The sequence below is a fragment of the Columba livia genome, chromosome 25, assembly GCF_036013475.1.
Source record: "Columba livia isolate bColLiv1 breed racing homer chromosome 25, bColLiv1.pat.W.v2, whole genome shotgun sequence".
In the NCBI taxonomy this organism is placed as follows: domain Eukaryota; kingdom Metazoa; phylum Chordata; class Aves; order Columbiformes; family Columbidae; genus Columba; species Columba livia.
The window spans coordinates 3,436,329-3,459,259 of record NC_088626.1 but is presented as its reverse complement, the minus strand read 5'-3'; the positions used below and the strand labels follow the sequence as shown (position 1 = coordinate 3,459,259).

Genomic DNA, 22,931 nt, shown 5'->3' with positions numbered 1-22,931 from the left:
ATTATTTCTAGCACTGTCAAGACAATAGTAATTAGAATCCCACTTTGATAAGGGATTCCACAACCTCCCTGGGCAGCCTGGGCCAGGCTCTGGCCCTCACCATGAAGAAGTTTCTTCTCAAATTTAAGTGGAACCTCCTGTGTTCCAGTTTGAACCCATTACCCCTTGTCCTGTCACTGGTTGTCACCCAGAAGAGCCTGGCTCCATCCTCCTGACACTCCCCTTTAGATATCTGGAAACATGAATGAGTCCCCCCTCAGTCTCCTCTTGTCCAGCTCCAGAGCCCCAGCTCCCTCAGCCTTTCCTCACCTGGGAGATGCTCCACTCCCTTCAGCATCTTTGTTGCCCTGCGCTGGACTCTCTGCAGCAGTTCCCTGTCCCGCTGGAACTGAGGGGCCACAGCTGGACACAATATTCCAGGTGTGGTCTCCCCAGGGCAGAGCAGAGGGGCAGCAGAACCTCTCTGTCCTACTGACCACCTTGTAAAAGCCAACGAGGTTGGTCAAGCACGACTTCCCCTTGGTGAAGCCATGTCGACTGCCCCTAATGACCCTCTTACCCCTGATATGCCTTGAGATGGCACCCAGGATAAGTCATTCCATCAGTTTCCCAGGGATGGAGGTGAGGCTGACCGGTCTATAGCTCCCCAGGTTCTCCTTCGTGCCCTTTTTGAAGACCAGAGTGACATTTGCTTTCCTCCAGTCCTCAGGCACCTCTCCCATTTCCCCAGACTTGGCAAAGATGAAACGAGAGCGGTCCAGCAATGACCTCAGCCAGCTCCCTCAGCACCCGCGGGTGCATCCCATCCGGATCCATGGATTTGTGGATGTCCAGATTGTGGGGAGAGTTCATTAAGGCTGAAACGGCTGTTTTACACCGACATAACCTCTGGATTTATGGTGGAGTTGAATGGATTTCCCCATAGCAGAGTGATCCCATCTAAGGGTTCTGCAATTCTCTTCCAGTGTGTAATTTGGAATAATGAGCAAGGCTGGATTTGCGAATACTGCGTCAGAGTGGCCCAACTTGTCTTGGTTTTGTCCCTTTTATTGACTGGTGTCAACACCTTCCATAGCACTGTGATTTGTGTGCACAGTCTACAGCCCATGGAGCGGTTCAAAGAGCAGGGAGCGAAGGAACAGGGCAGAAAGGCTCTTGCTGGTGCTCTGTACACAGAGATGAGAAGGAGAAGGTCCCTCACGCTGGGCTCACAAGCAAAGTGTACACAGGAGATGGGCCTTTGGAGTCATTCATAAATTCCAAAATGAACATCCCCTATTGTTTGTTTGTTTGTTATTGGAGTGCCTGCTGGTTCTGACCAAGATCGCTGAGAGAGGTGCTGTACAAACGCACACTGAATGACAGCTCCTGTCGTGCCGCGCTTCTCCAACTAGAGATATAAAGCATAGGAGGAGAAAAGCATCTCCGGGAGCAGCTTCTCGTGCTCGCACAGCTGGGCAGCAACAAAGCCCGAAGAATGATGCTCACTGCAGTGATTCCTCAGTCTTATTTCCCTTGCCCTCCCAGAGCACCGAAATATAGAAGTGTGGAAATAACAGAGAACTGAGACCCAGGAGGAATTAAACAGTAGTGGCAAACCACAATAACAGGCAGAAACAAACAAAGCATGTGGAAAATACTAAGGCTTCTTTGTCTAAAACATAGGCCAGAAGGAAGAGAATTAAACTTGCTCCTTTAATATACAAAGGTTAGGACTTGCCAATCTGATCTCTGTAATCTGGGTGACTTTGGTCTGGGTTAAGCCCAAACTCCAGCCTGTCTCCTGTTCACCGCTGGCTCCGTGGGGAATAAACCTGTGTTTGCAGTAGGAGAGAAGCCACATGGAACACAGGGTTAAATCTGTGGAGCTTGCTGTGCTGCACATCTGGTGTGATTTGAACACTGAAGCAGCGATTCCTCCTGAACCAATGCACCAGTCTGCACAGTTTATAACAACCCTGGGTGTGCGCAAACGTCTGCTCTGATTTGAGTGTTTTTATTATATTTGTCTCAAAAATTTTGGGTGTGGAGTGCTATAAGTAGATTTACTATATATAATTTTCCGATGTGTTCCTGTGGAATGATACGGTATTCTAATGAGTCCCATGCTTTCTGTATGTATGTGCTGAGATAGTGCTGCGCTTCCCATGTTGCTGCGGTTTGTTGGGTGGCGAAGGGCAGCTCAGGCAATGCGCAATTCAAATCGCTGCAGTTGGTGTCGAACGATATTAAATTTCAACGTGATTTTACTACACTAAAACTTGCTGCCCTTTGTCTTGTTGCTTAAATAAAACAGATAATCTTGCATAAGACCTCTACGCTCTGGAAACGGAGAGAGAAATCATGATATTTGGAATTGAAAAGCAAGATCAGACTAGTTGTTCAAGTAGAGAAAAACTACTTTTATTTGCCTTTTTTCTAGAGAGAAAGGAATGACTGAAGAGGGTAGATTTCATTTAAAAAGGAGCCTAGGGAGAAGACTTTCTCACCAGAGTCTGAATTTCTGGCAAACATGTCATTCCTCTGCTTATTTATCATCTACCAGTCCTAAATGTCAAGTGTAATAACAAAAGGTTTTAATAAACCTGTCAGAATTGTTTCATGTCTGATTGAGTGAAAAGGTTATGTATAATAATAAAAACAAGACCTAAACCAATACTAAATTCAGCTTCAGGAGGAGTCCGGGTTTGTTTGTCTCTCCTGAGATCTTAGTGCTTCACTGCGGCATTGGTTAGAAAAACAAATGCTTTTGTAACGTGGATTAAAGCCTAAAAAAAGATGTATTTTGAGGCAGTCATTTCAATACTGATGACTCAATTTGGGGAGCTGATGACAAGCTCCCTTTCTGAGATATGTCAGATACTGAGAACTATTCTGGCACCTTTGTCCTCTGTGAAATGGTGGTGGTTTGGATGTCATTGTGATGGTTTTGGTTTGGTGATTTTTTGAGCCAAGAAGGATGAGAATAGTTTTTTGGACCCAGTTCAGGAAAGCCGAGTACTTGCCTCACTGGTTGATTTTTAACTGGATCTGTGCAATTTGTTGCGATTTATTAAAAGCAGAGAGTACATCTTATCGCTGAGTGAGCTGCTGTCCTCCCACACTTCCTCCAATGCATTTAATTCTCTCCTTTCCATCCGCCTGCATAATCATTCCATTACAATTGCTTGGGAAAGAAGCAATTGGTTTCAAATGTTCCTGGTTGACCAATTTATATTTGAATACTCAGTTGGGGACCCTGAGTTCTCAACAGAGCTCTGGATGTTGTGTGTATTACTGATGGTTCCCCGAGTGCCCATCTGAAACATTTCCTTCTCACCATGCTACTATTTTTGCTTGACCTTGCATAGGCAAATTCATAAGAGCTTGTTGTTGTTAAGATGTTCTGAACGGAATGACTGTAATAATGTACCCAGGCTGCCCAGCTCTGATCAGCCATTAGCTGGCATAATTACTGCTCTTGTCCATTTTACTGCTATTTAATGATTTGTATTGTGTTAATTCCCAGAAGCACGAAACGAGTGCGCCCCAACACGCCGCGTCTCCGCAAGGTCTGTGGAGACAAGACGCTTCTATTAACTAAACAGACAAAAGAAACAAGAGGTCGAAGGGATGAATGCGAGTTCTGACGCATTGGTGGCAGAGCTGGGAACGCTCAACTCGTGACTTCGGATGGGGAGTTTCTTCCATTAGCAGTAAAATGCGAGGTTGTCGCCTGGTTCAGGAGCGTGTGTGGGACATACACGTACCTGTGCAGAATGCAGAAATGCAACGTGAGGAGCCTTGCAGAAATGTGAGGTTTCTAATCCTCTTCCACTGCTGATAAATATGGTACTGCCTGTGCCATTTTGCCGCTTTTCCCTCAAATTTCCATTCACGTTCTCTCACATCCGCCTTGGCAGAAAAAGAAACGTGTTCTAAAGTCGTCAACTTGCTGCTGGTGACATCGGTGGTTTTGGTTGTCCGTGTGATACACACGTGTTTGATTCCTTGTTAGAGAAGGATGCAAAGGTGGGGTTTTGTTTAACTGAAAAGGGAAGAAAAGTTTATTTAAAAAAAAAAATCTCCTGTTTTCTATCAGTAAGTTTTTCTCTAATTAGTTAGTAGTTCCAAATGAGCTTTCCTAGGGTCCTAGTGAAAAATGAAGCCAAATAGCCTAACTAGCAGAGACTAATGTACTGTTATCCATTTCTTGCTCCCCTGTCTGTACAGCTGTTTAACACTGGCTCTTTGTGTTTGATCAAAGTTTCACTCACGACTCGGGTTATTCCACTTAACAGTCTAGTGATCAACAGCTGCCTGCTGGGACAACGCAATTCAGACATGTCACGCATACTATAGCATGTTGATAACTTCCCAATGACGGGATTCATGAAATATGTAAAGAGGAAAATGTTTGAGGTCAGGTAAATGCCGACAGTAACTAGCTACCGCGCTCTAAATTGCAAGGCTGATTATGGTACCGATCAAAGGCAATGAACTTCTTCGCGTAGGCTGCGAATTCTCTTCTGTCGCAGGTCTCTGCATCTCTAAGTTAGATGTCTCTGCATCTAATTTGGGTGGTTTGATTCTTGAGTCCAACCCCAGCACCAGTGTAAGCTCCTTGGATTAAATGCTACTGGAGCTGAAGTTCGCAGTTCAGTTAGGAACTGTACTGGGCTTTTTCTAACACTGATGTATCTTGGATTTTAAGAGGAGGGATCTGTGGGGCAAGATGTGTGACAGCTTTAATTTCATACAAATGCTCCCCATTTTCGAACTCTGATGGAGCTTCCAGCAGTGAAAAATGTCCTGTACAGATCTTCTGCAGTCTGACCTTTACCTTAAGCCTATGAAATTAAATGGGCCTTTGTTGCTCAGTAGTTACTTTGCCCTCTGGTTGGGAGGCGAGAATGCACGTGAGCATCTGCGAGTCAAAAACAAAGACCAATTTTTGTTATATCCAAAATAGAGCCAACAGGTTAAACTCTGAGGTGTAAAGCTTGAGTAGACGGTTGAAATGCGGCTCTGGAACAGACACAGCACAACAACAAAATAAGAGGCTTTAGTAATGATGTGTTTAAAATGGAAGGATAAGTTTGTTTTGCACGTAAAGTGAAGAGAAAAAAGTACGGTGAAACCAAATAATTTTGGGGCTGGGAAATAAAATCCTACAGCTGTTTGGAGAAGTGAGGTTCTGAAGTTCAGTGGGGACTGAAAAGGCAATACCTCAAATCTTGTGAAATATAGTGAGGGATAGATGACTGCTTCTGTACTGTTGACATGTATTGTCTTCATTTTCTTGGATTGTAAGCTGGTCAAGATCTATTTAGAGCTCTCGCTCATCACGGTTCCAGCTCCCGTTGACAGGGCAGAGCCGCGCTGGGATTGTGCGGCTGCTGGTGGTGTCCCTCTGATGTTGAACTTTCTCCTTGTGTGAAGAGAAATAGTTGAGAGTTTCTCAGCAATTTATGCCCAGACATTTTTCATCTGGGAACTCCTGAGAGTTGTTTTAGCACTATCACACCTCCCTGATTCATTTTTCTTGAGGAAGTCATTTCTAGAAGGCTGAATTGCTGGGCAGAGACATTAGGAGAAGGGGGTGTTAGTGATGGGAGCAATAGTAGCTTTTGTTTCCTGATATAGATAGTGATTTAACTGTAATTCTTAGTGATAGATCAATTTCAAAATCTGGTGTCTTCTAATTCTGTAGACGATGAGGGATCCAGTTCAGGAAAAAATAACACGCATGTGGTATCTTTATAGCGGATTATCTAAGTTTTCTCACATGCTCTAGGAACAGCGGTTTTAAGTTTCCAGTTGGGTTTACATCCACTGTGTACTACATTAGAAGAAGACAGATAAGCTGGGTTTGTGCAGCAGAAGAATACTTGGTGGTTTAGATGCAAGATGGGAATTTGTTTTCCGGTATGCATGTCCAGAAATGAATTTGCTTCAGGGAGAAGGTGCGTAGCTGTTCCATTTGTAGTCTGACCGAAAATTATGAAATATGCAGGACCCTATTGTGTATTGAACTCATCTTGATGCAGAAAGTACTCGAAGAAGAAATAGACTTATATAATGTAATTACTTCTGTTTGACCCTGGAGTTATGAAGCTCACTGGCTTCATCCTTGTTTAATTTAGTTGTGGCAAAAAGAGATCGCATAGACCTGATTCCCATTTTTATCAAGGCTATTATTCTGATAAACTTACTTTTTGCAATGCTGAAATGGAATAAAGGAACAAAATGGAATAAAACTTTAGCAAGGGATGGTGCTGCTATACATTGCAATGAAGGTATATGTATTTATTTTGAGTTTCTTTTGTGAGCGATAAAGGTCTTACACAATCAGTAGTTGAGTGGAAAACGGGACACACAGACTTTAGACACAACTGCTTGTCACTTAATGCTCACTGTGAACACTTGTGACCAATGGCACACCTTGGATATTTTGTCTTGGTGCCAGTTCTTTTGAAGACGTTGCATTGTAAGTTGGGGAATGACCTATTAGAGAGCAGCGTAGGGGAAAGGGACCTGGGGGTCCTGGGGACAGCAGGGTGACCATGAGCCAGCACTGGGCCCTTGTGGCCAGGAAGGCCAATGGTACCTGGGGTGGGTTAGAAGGGGGTGGTCAGTAGGTCAGAGAGGTTCTCCTGCCCCTCTGCTCTGCCCTGGGGAGACCACACCTGGAATATTGTGTCCAGTTGTGGCCCCTCAGTTCCAGCAGGACAGGGAACTGCTGGAGAGAGTCCAGCGCAGGGCAACAAAGATGCTGAAGGGAGTGGAGCATCTCCCGGGTGAGGAAAGGCTGAGGGAGCTGGGGCTCTGGAGCTGGACAAGAGGAGACTGAGGGGGGACTCATTCATGTTTCCAGATATCTAAAGGGGGAGTGTCAGGAGGATGGAGCCAGGCTCTTCTCGGTGACAACCAGTGATAGGACAAGGGGTAATGGGTTCAAACTGGAACACAGGAGGTTCTGCTTAAATACGAGAAGAAACTTGTTCCCGGTGAGGGTGGCAGAGCCTGGCCCAGGCTGCCCAGGGGGTTGTGGAGTCTCCTTCTGTGCAGACATTCCAACCCGCCTGGACACCTTCCTGTGTAACCTCATCTGGGTGTTCCTGCTCCATGGGGGGATTGCACTGGATGAGCTTGCCAGGGCCCTTCCAGCCCCTGACATTCTGGGATTCTGTGAAGACGTGCATGCTCCTTCAGGTCCTTGAATAGAAAACACGTGGAATATCCAGAAAAATCTGGTATGATCATGAACAGAAATGCTACAGTTAAAACCACACTTTTTAAGTTCCAATAAATCTTTAGTGTCTTACCTTCTTTTGACCTCCTAGGAAAATTGATCAGGCGATTCCATAGCAATACCATTGCAGCTGATAATTTAAGAGAACGCCTTAATTTTCTGTGGAGCCGACTACTGACAGTATTCAGAACGGATGGCCCTGTGGTTCAGATCAATAGATATTTTCTTTTAGTGCTGATTTAGCTTTGACTGGAAAGGAAAGCAATGAAGTCAGGCATGGAGAATTTGTATGTGTGCATCTATGTATTCATGGAGATGGCAGTTAGATGACCCGCTTTACACGATAGTATTGAAATAGTAACATGTTTCAAGTAAATATCAAATGCCATCCAAACAGTTACCATAGTAATGATAAAAGAAATTGAATTTCAATCAAATGAATATTCAGTTGATCCAGTTAATTTCCACAATGGCATTGTACACTCATTTCATACCAGTGTTTGATGATATTCAAGCACAGATTTTCTGACAGTTGGCCAACAATTTTTTGTTCTCTTTCTTGAAGCACTTTTTGTGAAAATACCATTGTTGAATGCCGGCCAATTGTACTGTTATTTTAAGACAGTGTTCAATATTTATTAGTTTCCTATATCTTTACAAAGATAGATATCCAAGTCAGCGGGAAGACAAGTCTCTAAGAGTCCTGCTTAGGACTCAGTTTGCAACTGAGCATCTTTTGTTTCCTAATGCTTGAGTATACTGTCATGTACAGATAAATGGACAAATTCTAATTGATTTGTTCAAGATTCCCCTGGAAATTTCCTGCATAATCCTGGCTAGGCTTCTATTCTTAAGCTTACATATTCATCTTCCTTGTGAAATGTATAGCTTGCACATGCTATGTGGATTTAAATACCTCCGTTGAGGATGAAGATTTTAAGCATCCACAATTGTTAACCCAACCAGCATCTATCACCAAAGCTTCACAGAAAAACTGGTTGAAATAGCGTGGCTGTGTTCAGTTATATGTTTATTTCAGAAGGGGAAAAAAAGATGGTGCTTCTAGTGTAATTTTTTTTAATACAATTTGTCCAAACTCTTCTTTTAAACTGGTGCTTTTTTATGCTGGTTGCTCTTCTTCATTGTCTTGCTTACTCTGGTCCATATAAGTGATGAACTTCCTTAGCATCTGTCAAAATAAAAAGATCCCCATGCAATGTCAGCCAGAGTCCAGCTGTCAATAGACCGTTCACAAAGCTCTTTTGAACAATGAATAATGTGTACATTTTTAAGGGCAAAGGGGTTGTATTTGTGGAATTAAAGCAGTAGGATAGAAAGATTGCAATGTTAGTCTGAAGCCAAGGTCTTGCTTTTTCTAGGTTCTGCAGTAGCACTCAGTAGTTCAGGGTTATGTAAATCATCCCTGGGTCTTGCCTTGAATTTACATTAAGTTAGTAGAAAACAGGCAGAATGGGATTTGATTCAGGTATGGTGTGGTTTTGTGTGTGTTGTGTTTTTGAATTTGTTTTTTGGGTGTCTTTTTTGGTCTTGTTTTTAATAGAAAAGCTTACGAAACTTTAGAAAAAGAAGCTATGCTACACTGAAAGGCATTTGGCAGCACTTCAGTTTTCTCTTCTGTACCTCCAGATTCCTAAAACAGCCAAGCGTATCTTGGTACAGCACTGGGCCTGTAATGGTCTCATATGATGATGAATCCACGCCTGTGATGTTGAAGATTGCGCTCCCTCTCAATTATTCAGTTCTTAATGTTGCTTATGTTGATAAGCACTGAGTGGTTATTGAGTAGCCCTGTCTCACCTGGAGGACCAGAGATGTAGGTCTTAATGAAGTATAAACAAAGGTTATTCATGAACTCCAGCAGAATGCAGCATCTTTCCTTGAGAAGCAACAGCTGGAAGGTGGGAACCCTTTGAGGGGTGTCCTTGAAGACACAAGAAGACATGAAGAGGAGCTGTTAATTGGAGAAAGCATCGAGTTGTTCTTTCACTTTGAGTCACACAGGCATTGAGAAAGACACATGCTTGCTGAACTATCCCTATGCGCTATGATACTCCTTCAAAAATAGTGGATTTTCTTAATATTTGCTATTAATGATAAATATTTATTTCTGCTTTAAAAAATGAATGTCATTGCTGCTGCCTTCGGAATGTCCTTGAGTACATTTTTAGTGTGACTTTAATCAAATGTCATTTTAACTCTAGTCCTATTCTGCAAACCTCTAGTGAAATTCTATTAATTTTCAATTAAACTTCAAGTAAACCAATTAGCATTTTCATTTCTATAGAGCAACAAAGGCAGAATCTGTAATGAGTCTATGCAGTTGTTCACAGAGGAATAAATGGTCTGGATAGATTTCTCCAGTGTATCCTTCTGTGAAACTTTGTCAAGTATATTACCTTTATCATTTTCCTCTCTGCTTTAGGCTCTAAATTGGATTTCTTGTGCTATACAAAACTGTATTCAGCCACTTCTTTTCCTCAGCTGTATTCCAGTATTCTTTGTTTTCATTGCACATGTTTAACATTGCACTAATGTGTTTTTACCTAAGTCAAAACAGTGTCTCACTGGGGCTGTAAAACCCTTCTTGTCCTGAACAACTTCTGGAACTCTGCAAGACAGAGAGCAGGAGAAGAAATTTTACCTTTTCATTCTAAATGTGTGAATAGAAGTGTCTGAATTATCGCAGCTGGAATCCCACTCAGACCCGGACAGTTTGTGTCTCAATCCAGTATTTCATCCACTCATCCACTCTCTGTTATTGCTGCCTCCCCTTCACATACAGATGTGATCCCTGCTCTGAAGAGCTTCATTATAAAGAATATATAGTCCCTGGGAGGGAATCCTGGAGTTCTTCCAGGGTGGCTATGGTATGATAAACTTTCATCATGACTTCAAGCTTGCAGCAGTGCTCTGCTTCTCCTTTAATGATGTGCTCACCTCATTGCTGGGTGCCGCAGTCCCCTACCCTGGCTAGTGCCAGCCCCAGTGATTCTCTGACCCTGTGTAGAGCTGTTGTAGGTCAGTAAGCTTAGAAGAAAGCTAAATTACTGTGTTTGTGGGGTTTTTTTTTTGTTAGCTCAACCAAATATAAATCAGACAGCCCTGCGCTTGCAGAAGCATGATCCCACTAGCCATGACCACAGAAAAGGAGCCCATCTCTTGCATACATGTCTCTAATGAAGACAGTGATATGCCAAATACGTTCATCTCTGGCCCTGGCTTCAAGGATGCTTTAGTCTTTAAAGGAAAAAGAACAAAGGTTTTGCTTATAACTCAAACCACTCTCAGCTTCTGTTCAATCTTCCCATTGGTGATCACAGAATGTCAGGGGTTGGAAGGGACCTGGCAAGCTCATCCAGTGCAATCCCCCCATGGAGCAGGAACACCCAGATGAGGTTACACAGGAAGGTGTCCAGGCGGGTTGGAATGTCTGCACAGAAGGAGACTCCACAACCCCCTGGGCAGCCTGGGCCAGGCTCTGCCACCCTCACCAGGAACAAGTTTCTTCTCAAATTTAAGTGGAACCTCTTGTGTTCCAGTTTGAACCCATTGCCCCTTGTCCTATCACTGGTTGTCACCCAGAAGAGCCTGGCTCCATCCTCCTGACACTCCCCCTTTAGATATCTGGAAACATGAATGAGTCCCCCCTCAGTCTCCTCTTGTCCAGCTCCAGAGCCCCAGCTCCCTCAGCCTTTCCTCACCCGGGAGATGCTCCACTCCCTTCAGCATCTTGGTGGCTGCACTGGACTCTCTGCAGCAGTTCCCTGTCCTGCTGGAACTGAGGGGCCACAGCTGGACACAATATTCCAGGTGTGGTCTCCCCAGGGCAGAGCAGAGGGGCAGGAGAACCTCTCTGACCTACTGACCACCCCCTTCTAACCCACCCCAGGTACCATTGGCTTCCTGGCCACAAGGGCCCAGTGCTGGCTCATGGTCACCCTGCTGTCCCCAGGACCCCCAGGTCCCTTTCCCCTACGCTGCTCTCTAACAGGTCATTCCTCAACTTATACTGGAATCTGGGCTTGTTCCTGCCAGATACAAGACTCTACACTTGCCCTTGCTATATTTCATTACATTTTTCCCTGCCCAATGATGTCTTGTTTTCTCCTGCATTAGTGCTCTGCCTTCCCTCTGCAGCCACAGCACCGCCCCAGAGACCCCTTCACACACAGGATCCTGCTCTTTTTCAGGAGCCCTCTCACAGTGATAATAATTATTTTTCCTCCCCTCCTGTGGACTCTGCAGGAATAACGCTTGCCGTGCTGTTGTCCTCTTTGCAAGGCCATGGTGCCCGCAGCCTGTAAACATTACCTTGTAAACACCTTCCTCTGTTGGTTTCCTATTATTTTTCTTGTTATATGAACAAAATATGTTTTTCACCAGCTGTCAGAAAAGTGTGACTACACAACACAAGGCGTTTTGTAATGAAGATGTTATCTCCAACAGAACCTGTCACAGAACACCGTTGCCTCCATAATTTGGGTGCTTCAAGGCAGCCAGCAGCGTTCAGAAGCAACTGTGTCTCAAGAAGAATCCCTAATTAACAATCCCCTGTTTTCCAAAGCTTTCATGAGTTGGGAAGGGCAGAAGAAATAATGCTGGGTATGTTTTGTTGAGCTTTAATACATGGCGAGAGGATCTGTGCTGTGGATCTGCTTCGGCGCCTCAGACCATCTACAGTGGGATTTTTGCATCACTGCTGGATGAAATGCCTGACAGCCTGCGTATCTGATGTGTGAATGAGCCTTATTCACCTAAAGAATGGATAAAGGATTAAGTTACCAGCCTTAAAAACTGGGCAAATTGCTCCTGGAGCTGGTTGTAGTGCCTGTGAAAGGACCTGTGTGGGAGGCAGGATCCTCCCCTGTGCTGAAGGCCTAGTGGCTGGGGCAGCTTTTGCTTGATTTGGCTGTCGGGTTTATCTTGGGTGAGGGTAAAATGTCTTTTTTAATGTAAGGAACCGCTTCTTTCTGCTGTTGCAGAAAACCTGCTTGTCAGAGCTCAGGAGCCGCTGCGGCCGGGGCTTTGCTCGGGTTTTGCCGCGACCTTTGCGGGACAGTTGGTGGCAGCACCTGAACAGGAAAAAAGAAAAAGCGCAACCGGAATTTCCTAAAGCCCGAGACCAGAGTATGTGTTTTGTACGGGGTGTGAGTAGCGTGTGTTTTGTACGGGGTGTGAGTAGGAGGGTTTGGAGGCGGTGGGCGGGAGCACAAAATGGCGGCGTGAGGCGGCAGCTGCCTCAGGAGCACATGGCGGCTCTGCCTAAAGAGACTGGAGAGAAGGCAGGAATGTCTGGGCAGGGGACACACAGGTGACACTGCAGAGGAGGAGGAGGCAGAACTGGAGGTACAGGAGGGAGGCACAAAGGGTGGCACAAAGGGTGGCGAGGTGCTGGGAGTGAAGCTTCTCGAAGCGCTTACTTAATTCTTGGTTGTCTCTGTTTCTCTGTGCCACAGCCAGTGATTAAAGGTTTGTGCTGATTGGCAATGAATTAAGTTTTGTGCCATGAACCAGACCTTGGACTTAGATCCAAACACAGGGAAAAAAAATGCTGAATACTTCAATGGGATTTTGCTGTTTGCAGGTGTAAAGGCTTCAAAAGCTCCTAAACAAGTCTCAGTGGGATTTGCAGGTTAAGGTGCTCAACTCTTTAAAATTTTATTTGTCTGTGCTATCAAGAATGTAAATACTCATAAACAACGAAAAGTTTGTGTCTGAGGTGACGTCCTCGCTGTGTTTTGTTGGGTTTTATCTGAAGGACGGGGTTTTACTGCCCTTTCTCTTCCCAGCCCACGCAGACTCGAGTGGTGAAGTGGCCAGAACTTGTAGAAACAGGAGAATTCATGTTAGAACAGAGCAAAGAATGCGTGTGTTTGGGCAAGAGGGGTTTTTCCAATATTGATTTGCTGTTGAAGGAGATGACAGTGATGAGGGGAGCATCCAGACTTCTGTTACTATTCCTGAAAGATAAAATGCAGCCAAGGCATAAGCAGGTTAGGCAGGTTACCAGAGGAGCTACAGCAATTGTTTGGCCAGGTATCTGCCTTGAAACTCGAAAAGCAAAACCAAAGAGCAGTGAAAACACTTGATTGACTCTTTCTGATGTCCAAGGCAAAGGGATGCACCACAACGCATGTGTGGCAATGCCTTATTCCACATGCTACAAGTGAACATCTGAAAATCCTGCTGCTCAGCACCTCTGCCCCAAGGCTGGCATCCCAATGACACACAACTGGGCAACGTGACAATTAGTGAGCAGGTAATACACGCCGAGCATAATAACATTGAGTTCCTATCCTGGAGGTTACGTGGGTCTTGCTGGTGGCTCCATTCCTAAAGCAGTTATTTCAGTTTTAAGGTATCAATCAAATAGCTTAACAATTTTTTTCTGCTGTTAGCAAAGCTGTTAAGGACCTGATGAGACAAAAGGTAGAACACGTCGAGCTAAAGGTTGAGGTTTTAAGGTATGCACTTCTATAATTCATGTTACTTTTGCCCACATAACTGTTTTTGTCTGAGATCAGTCTCACTGAAGTGAAATACTCCAGGTTATGCCACTGCGAATGAGAACAGCCTTCTTTTTTAAGAAAGGTTCTGTTCTCTTTCCTTTTGACTTATTTTTTTTCCCCTAGTAAAAACTCCTATACAAGGTTATTAACGTTACAGGTTGTAGGATTGACCTTATATGTGATAGAAAGCCATTCGCGATTCTAAATTACTTTTGAGTCCCATTTATTTGTATGGTGAAGGTTAAGCTTGAAAGAATTGGGTTTGGTTTTATTGCTTTTGTTTGGTTTTGGTTTTTTGTTTGCTTGCTTAGGATTCCTATGCACTTAGCACCGGACACGTCTTAGTTGGGAAGAGCAGGATGCTGTTTTTTATGAACCTAAAGAATTTTTGAAAATCTTAATATGAATAAGTTCCCATTATTTGAATAATACAATATATGATGTGTGATATGAAACTATGGAAACTGAGCATCATGTGGGAAAATTGGGCCAATCCTAAATTGTTCTTTTGGGATTATATTCTAAGGGTTTGGAAGTAAGAGGAATCTCTTTGGTTTAAAGTGTTTTCACATCTGGATGCATTTCAGCGCTGCTTCTCAGATCTTGGTTCTCCTGACTTGTCCCTGGTCCGCTCATTTTTCCTAGAGAGGAGTAGATGCAGGATGCTACGCTCGTATATGACAACTCATGCTCATTTTGTCCTGCAGAAGGTGCCTCGCAGGAGAGAACTGGGCTCTGCATGACTTGTGCGTTTTAGCAGCTCAGCCAACATGCCTTATATTTTAGATTATCTATATAGCGAAGCATTTTAAAATGACGGCCTTGAGCAGCCTAACAGCATTATTGTGACCTCTGGTATTTGGAACTATTGATAATAACAATAATTTGGGAGTCACTTTGTGGTCCCCCGATGAAAATGAATGTGTAATTAGCTATTTGAATTAATTACGTTGCACTTGAGTTAACTGAGGTGCCAAAAGGCTAAACGAGTCCCCGGGGGCTCGTGACAAGTTGGTGGCAGAACTGAAAATAAACCCAGAGTGCCGTCACCTCCGTGCTTTCCCTGTGCCATAGACAAAACTGGTGGTTGCTCTTATTTTACCTATATTTTTTGAAGGAGGGGCTGTGCATTCCAAAACACAGCCCAGGCGGATTGCCAAGCTTGGAGGAAAGAAGAGCTTTGCTGAGCAGTATTTGCTTTATGTTGTCCTGAGTGTTTTTCTGTCTGTCTCCCACAGGGGATGCTTTTGAATGGAAAATGTGCGGCGCGGTCAAAGAGCGGAAGAGCCTACAGAAAGCTCCATTTGCAGCTTCTTCATTGAAGGTAAGTTATATAAACACACTTCTGTAAAGCAATTTATATAATTGAGGCGGCAAATTAGAGAAAACAACCTAGCGACAAACTATTGTAATTATAGAAAATCAGCCAGTCAACTAATTGAAGTCACAATCTATCAACAAAATTTATATGTTTGAACACATGCTACGTACAGTAATTAACGAGGGTAAAGCTGGTGAAATGTCGTCTTCCCTTTTACAAGGGGAAAAAATAAGCAGAAGGCTGAAGTTTTGAAGGCTCTGCTTTTTGGAGGTTGTGTATGAAGGTAAGTTTGTGGCTTGCTTTTGTTTACTGCTTAAAACACTCTGCCATAGGCAGAAAAGCTTTGAATATTTGCTGAGATTGTGGAGCCAGTGAACTCTTTGGAAAGGAATTTTTGTGGTTTGTGGTCCAGCAAGAATTCCCGTAATAGGAGTTTTAATAGGTTGTGACAGGTGTATCTTCTGTTGATGCACAGTGTTTTCCCACAGATGTGCTTGGCATACTGTTTCTGAGCAGCACTAATCATAGCTAGTTATTATTAAGATTGGTCAGTTATTAATTATTACTACACTTGATGATTTTGAATAAATAAGCTCTTAATTTGCATTCATGCAGTGTTTTTTGTGCTCGTCTTTGACACAAGGAGGAATGAGTTGGAACAGAGGTAGTTCTGCGTAGCTGCAGTTATTTTTGACATAGTGTGTAATTCTCTAAAACTCCATTTCATACAATGCAAATCCAGTAAATGAGACTAAGTATAAGCGTGACTTGCCTTGTACGAGCATCCCAACCTGTGACACGGTCACGGTAATCGGAATGGAAGAGATGGAGTTTTTCCTCTTCCAGACTACTCTACAAGTAGGCCCATCAAGAACATTAAGCCCATTTGCACAATAAACAGCATTACTGCTGTAAATAAGGGTGGAAAAGCCAAGGCAGAATGTTGCTCCTTTACTTTTGGACTGCAAAGCATTTCTCCGTGGGAATGCTGGGGGAGGAATAACCCTTGCTGCAGTGTTAACAGACACTGTGCTGCTAATAATGCTCCATGTGAACACTTTGCAGAAAGCTGATGGTATAAACAGCAGAGAAGTGAAAAAAGCATGTGGGGACTTGTTTGTGTTCCCAGCAGCTAGACTTTTTATTATCTTTACAACACAAACTAAGGCAGTATCAAAGAGAATGCCAAGACACAGCCACCATGATAAAGCATTTACACACATGTTCTTTGCTTGAAAAGAAAGAGGGAAGAGATTATGAACTTCAAAGAGCTGCCTTTAAGCTAGGAATATTTATACGTGAGCTGTCAGAATACAATTCGTCCCTTGCGAACACGGGAACGATCTTCACTTGAGCCACGTCTTGAAATGAAAGCCAGAGCAATAGCCAGCTTGGAAACTTCGGCACTTAGATGGTTGGCATGGCACTAATGCCAAATATAATAATGTGGTAAGAATGTATGTATTGCTGCAACAGTTGGTGCAGATTCTGTGATTCTCTTGGTACATTTGTTCTGTTGTCTAGATGCACTTGTCATAGGTACCATTACCAAACCAGCTCCAGTGTGTCGTTCAGCCCCAGCCTAGGGGTAAAATTGGGTGTCTTTGGAGTCTTTAAGAATCAAGAGAGAACTCTGCCTTGAGAATGTAGTAGGTAGGGTGTTCTAGGTGTTCTATAGCATAATGTATCTTGCCATGTGATTTGGCAAGAAGCAAGTTAAATACAATAAAAATACTCCGTGCTAAGCAGCTTTCCTCGCGGTTTCAAAGCGACACGGTGTTTTTTGGGGGAGGAAATGCTGGCAAGGAGCGGAGGTGAATTGGTTTGTTGCCTGACTGAATGTGCTAGAAGGTGTCAGTTTTAGGCAGGGTTTTTTTCTGTAATTCTGCAAACATTTGTGCCAAGCAAAAGCTATCAGAATATAATCCCCTAATGAACTGAAAACTGAAGTAAACCAGCATTCTTTGATTAACTTTGTCAATGGAAACAGAATTAGGCCACTGCCCAGTGCTTTTGCCTGTGATTTTTATTTAAGGCTTCTGAGCTAATTTTACTGCCCTTATTCAGTATCTTATGTCATAACCAGTTCCATTAAAATCAGTAGTAGAGCATGGGCATTTACCTTTTTTTCTGCTATATTTCTTAATCTTGAAACGTTGACATCGTAATTCTCTTTGTCCTTGTATTTAGTGCATGCAAAGTCGTCATGAGAATATATTGCACCTTTTGAGGGATTCTTCGCTCTACCATTCTCCTCGCGTTCCCTGGCACAATTTGCCTCCCTCTTCTTCTTGTGATAAGATTCATAGTTGGAAACTTTCTGTGGCCCGTGTGTTTATTTTCCCCTCGCTATTTTTGATATGTATCTGCAAAGGAATGGGCAACGCAGAGCCATTCGGTAAAGGCTGAATCTTATTTTAGTAAGAGTTATGCAAACACGTTTAACTTGTTTACTGAACAAACATATATTCACAAAGCTTTGAGTTACACTGTTGACTTCTACTACAGCGTAAAGTGGAAATGAACACAGGGATGAAAGTGGAAGAGTAAAAGAAATAAAAGAGGGATGATAAAAGTGCCATTTTTTTCTCTTAAGAATAAAGCTGTTTTACACACGGCCACAAAGCCCTTCTTTCTTGGTAATATATATTTAGAATGATTTAAGAATACTTTAGCATTTTAGATGTGTATAGCGGGATTTCTGAAGCTATGTGCTTTTTGCAGAGCTTCGAATAAATGAAATATTATCTTAGTTATTGGCCTCCATTACTGTACTATCTGAGCAACTCTTAATCTTTAATGTACTTACTCTGACAACACCCCTGTGAGTTGGGGAAGTTCTATTATCCTTCTCGCCAGTGAAGAACTAAGGAACAAAGAGGCTCAGACTGAGATTTTCCTTTTAGGCTCCTTGCCTTTGAAAGCTTTCCTATCTAAGTGTCTTCTGTGTTTGCATTTATGTTTGCTAGTGGTGCAGTATTAATTGTGGCAACATCTAAATTTGGTCTGTACCATTTTTTTTTGTTTTGTTTACAAAAGGGGAATAGAATCTGAACTGCTTTGTAATGGAACTAATGGAACATGACCATGAGCCAGCACTGGGCCCTTGTGGCCAGGAAGCCAATGGTACCTGGGGTGGGTTAGAAGGGGGTGGTCAGTAGGTCAGAGAGGTTCTCCTGCCCCTCTGCTCTGCCCTGGGGAGACCACACCTGGAATATTGTGTCCAGTTGTGGCCCCTCAGTTCCAGCAGGACAGGGAACTGCTGCAGAGAGTCCAGCGCAGGGCAACAAAGATGCTGAAGGGAGTGGAGCATCTCCCGGGTGAGGAAAGGCTGAGGGAGCTGGGGCTCTGGAGCTGGACAAGAGGAGACTGAGGGGGGACTCATTCATGTTTCCAGATATCTAAAGGGGGAGTGTCAGGAGGATGGAGCCAGGCTCTTCTCGGTGACAACCAGTGATAGGACAAGGGGTAATGGGTTCAAACTGGAACACAAGAGGTTCCACTTAAATTTGAGAAGAAACTTGTTCCTGGTGAGGGTGGCAGAGCCTGGCCCAGGCTGCCCAGGGGGTTGTGGAGTCTCCTTCTGTGCAGACATTCCAACCCGCCTGGACACCTTCCTGTGTAACCTCATCTGGGTGTTCCTGCTCCATGGGGGGATTGCACTGGATGAGCTTGCCAGGGCCCTTCCAATCCCTGACATACTGGGATTCTGTGATTAGGAGTTAGGAGGATTATATGGTATGATGCCTGGGGTAGTGTGTTTTTAGCAACAAGAGATGGGAAAAAAATGTTCATCCTCTGATAGCCAGCCATAGTAAACCAGCCTGTGGTCAACTCAGGTTTGCTGATGTTGGTTGGGCTGGTGAACAACGTTGAGTCTCCATTTCTGTGGTTATTCCCTGTGTGCTTTGGGTTGCTGTGCTGCCAGGCTGCCAGGATTCAAGTGTAGCCACCAACCTTTTCCCGGTTGAATTGGCACCTCTTTAAAACACCTCTACAAATATGTTAATTTTTTCTCCTACCTTTCCCTGTCATATAATTTACTTATACGTTGAAACATTTCCAGAATGAAACTTCCTATAAATACCACGCAGCGAGTAATGAACAGAACTAATCAGCTGTTTTGCCCAAGCTTCTGTATGCAGTGCCCAAGTTGGAAGTCGCATGCTAATAAACTTGGAGGCACATTTTGGGAATTGCACAGACTATGGAAATATAGTAAAGCTATTAAGTTCTGGGAGTTGATAAGTTTTCCCCTTGTCTCTTGATGCTGGCAGTAGCCATTTACAACTGCCTTTTTTAGCCACAGGAAACCCCTTCTCTTGAACTGAAGAGGTGTGTGAAATGTGTTCCCTCCAAAGGCAACATCTGTGCTGCTTTGTGAATCACCAGCCAGAAAGGGTGCTGTATATGCTAATCAGCTTAACCGTGTTAATGGGAAGGAATGATAATTATTTTCAAGTGGGAGTAGGTGCTGTTTGGTACCTAAGGAAGGAAGATAGTGGCTATAAATTATTGCAGACATCTGCGGAGATGTACTATTACAAGTTGGCTTTTTCTGTTTATCTGCTTCCCTGAGTGTGTTTAGATTTAAAAAAAAAAGGAGAAAACCCATGCACCTCAGTATCGTTGTCAGTTAATCAGAATTTGAGTACAATAAGAGTTTAGAAATCATCATAAAGTGTGTTTTTTGTGGCCTCCTCTGGACCTTCTCCAACAGGTCCATGTATACTTGATACTTTGAGCCAGAAATGAGTCCCTGGGCTTGGGGGTGTCTGTCCAGAGCCTTGGGAAGAGCACATTTCTTTCAGAAATCCTTGGGCCCAGGCATTTTGCGGCTCCTTAACTCAGTCCTCCCTCTACTTGCCTCCAGTTCAGGATTGCCGGACTTCAAGATAATTAAAACCACTCTTTGCATATTAATCTTCTCGTCTTCAGTGAGTAACGAAGTTTAATGGATTGTACATTTCTGCCTCATTTTACTCATGTATCAGTGTATAAACCTGTTGCAGTGAAACTAATGTCCAGGCTGAAATTTTACACCCTCCTGTATTTTGACATAAACATGATCTACCAGGTGTGAGAAGCTGATCCAATGGTTTGTTTTCTAACTTCCTGCATGGACACTTTTAATCTTAAGCAAGACCACTGGCTGGAGCCTGAGTGCTTTGGAAAGCTGAGCTCTTTCAAGCAAACTGTGTGATATGGGTGTGCATGAAGAGCATTGCGGAGGATCTCCTGAAACACAGGAGTTTGTACTGGTAGCACAATGCTCTGTCAGTGTCTTTCCATGTCCTCATTTGAGATTTTGAAATAGGTTTTAAGTACTCCTTAAGCCTCTCATTTTTTCCCCTGTTGGGGGTTTGTATTGCGAACAAAAATACGGATGCGGTGTAGGATGCCGATAAGAAATTCAAAGGACAAAGGTTTAATTCTTCAAGACTTTGTGCAGTTTGCTTAAGCTAAGATGATGCTGGAAGCTGTATTAGAGATTCTTTCTTGCAGTGTGAGGATACAGCTGTTATAGCTTTGTTGCTGGATGGAATAAGATGGTTCTTCTCCCTGGGTTGCCCGATGGACCCCCCGAGGCTGCACAGTCTATGAGTTCCAGCGAAGTATCGTGGTAATGTGAACATTCAACACCGTCAATTATTTCTGCGTGACACTGTGGCATATTGATACACCTGGAGTGAGACATGGCTAGAAGAAATATGCTTTTCCACCATTGTGATTCAGAATCCTCTTCGTGTGAAGTAATAGATGGCAATATAAAATATTGAATCTGCTCATCCTTTATGACCTTCGCAATAATAAAAGAGCCCCTCTGTGTAATGTTAGAATGTTGAAATATGTATTCAATATCTCTCATAAATTAGTTAGTGGATTTTTGCAGGTGTTGAATTCCAGTGTGAAAAATAGATGGAAAAATAAAAGGGTTTTTAAAACCTTAAATTTTGATGGTCCAAGTAAATGTTAAATCCATGTGAGACTTGGATCAATGATTTAGTTAGTCCACTTCTAATAACAAAATGACTTAGCCAGCGTTTCTGAAGGAATTGAATGCTATTGATTTACACAGTAAGTACAATTAAAAAAACCCCAACAAATAATTCCAATTTTGTTTGGGTCTGTTTGAGCTCTTTTGAATGTTCAGCCTCTTGGGTTACAAGAAGGGAAAGTAGAACTGATTATTGATGTGACAATGTACCTCAGAAAAACATTCCCTGTGTCCATCCAAAAAGGAATTAAATGTTGCATAACAGTTGAAATAACGCTGAGCTTGAACTAAGGAAGGAATTAACCTGTTTCCTGAAGGGTATTTAGCAAAAGCTTTAAGATCTTTATGGAGTCAGTCCCGAGGGGGACTGAAATTCTTCACTGCTCGAGTAAGACTTTGAAGCCATGCAGTCTTGCCGTACAGGTATTTCTTAGATTATAGTCATATTCTTTCATTGCAAGTGGATTTCTTATGGGAGAATTTCATCTTAGTTTAGAATTGACCAACAGAAAGCTCCTTATTTGATCTCAATTTAAGACTTATGTTGAGAGAACACTGGAGAGGTACTTTACCCTTCCTGAATATGAAGAGCGATGTCATGATGTGAAATAGATAGTATGATGATGATGGGACTTGGGTGATTGACATGTTTTCATTGAGTGTAGGCACAGAAAGAAAACACTTTGGCTTTTGCCTAATAGGTTGAAATGGTAAAAGGACCAATAGTGTGTGGCACTGTGCCTTTTATAGGGTAAAATGTAAAGTTTTGCACCTACAGATCTGCGACTGTGGGGAGAAGAATCGAGGTTTGGAGGGCTTGTCTGTATCCTTTCATTATTCTACTAATCCATCAAATTCCTACCTACCTCTCCATTCATCCTGCCCATATCTCGGGGGCACTTAAGCTTTTCTTGTAATCCATATGGATAGCCACAAACTCATAAATTATACTTTTGTAGTAAGAGAAGTACTGGAAAAATATTCATCAGCCTGCCAGGTCCTTATAGCTTCAGGTCTGAACCTGGGGTTCATTTTTTTCAGTGCACCAGAACTGTATTAATAATTCTGTTGCTCACTCTGCATATTAAGGTGTAGGGGCTAAACACAAATGTACTTGAAGTTACAGACAAATAAAAGTCACTCGAAATGGCAAACAGGGTTTTTTTAGACGTGGACATCACTGAGTTAATATGAAAAATGTTCATAGGCTATAAAGAACTAATTCCAGTTCAGATATAATCTGTGAAGGGCCTATTAGTTTTTTGATTGCTAGGCCTAGAGTCGGATTACACAGCAAAGCAGAGAGATTGTATTTGTCAAAAGTGACGAGAGTTCTTCCAAGAAATCCACACTGCAAGAGCTATAGAAGAATCAACCGAGTTTTCCATTATTGCTAAAACAGATTTCTTAAAGAGGTACTTAACTTAAAAGATAAGGTTGGGAAGGACAGAGCAATAGGCTAAACCGAAAGGCAGCTTTTGCTAGAAAAGTCAGAATGCAGGAACATCCTTATGTTCAGTCTGTGTGCTGTTTGTCGGTTGTGTCTATAGGCGACAAGGTCATTAAATGTTGTCTTTTAGTTTGGGGTAGAGTGGAAGATGCTATGAACTTAAATAAAACCCATTCCTGTGCCCCCTGCAAAAAACCCCAAACCTCACAGCTGACAAACTGCAGAAAGGCAATCAGGCTTGCTTATCCCTTTGAGAAAAATGGGTTTATTAAATCATAGATGGGGAATTGTTGATCTTATCTCTCTCCCAGACAAGATCCAATTTAGCTGATAGAGAGCTGAACCTGAAGAGATTCTGTATGTTGTTTATTTTCTTCACAAATATGTAGCTAATATTT

At 43.0% G+C, this 22,931-nt stretch overlaps 1 protein-coding gene across 3 annotated transcripts in view; it reads left to right on the top strand.

The window, feature by feature from the left end:
- The first annotated feature begins 12,438 nt into the window (after window positions 1-12,438).
- LRRTM4 (leucine rich repeat transmembrane neuronal 4) overlaps window positions 12,439-22,931 on the top strand; it is a 308,260-nt gene continuing 297,767 nt past the window's right edge. For 2 of the 3 annotated variants that reach the window (XM_065041046.1, XM_021280913.2), the window contains exons 1-2: window positions 12,446-12,601; window positions 15,003-15,088. The gene's annotated coding sequence lies outside the window, so the exon portion shown is untranslated. Of the gene's footprint in view, window positions 12,602-13,366; window positions 13,515-15,002; window positions 15,089-22,931 lie in introns of all 3 variants that reach the window. The other variant, XM_065041045.1, reaches the window with a different exon arrangement.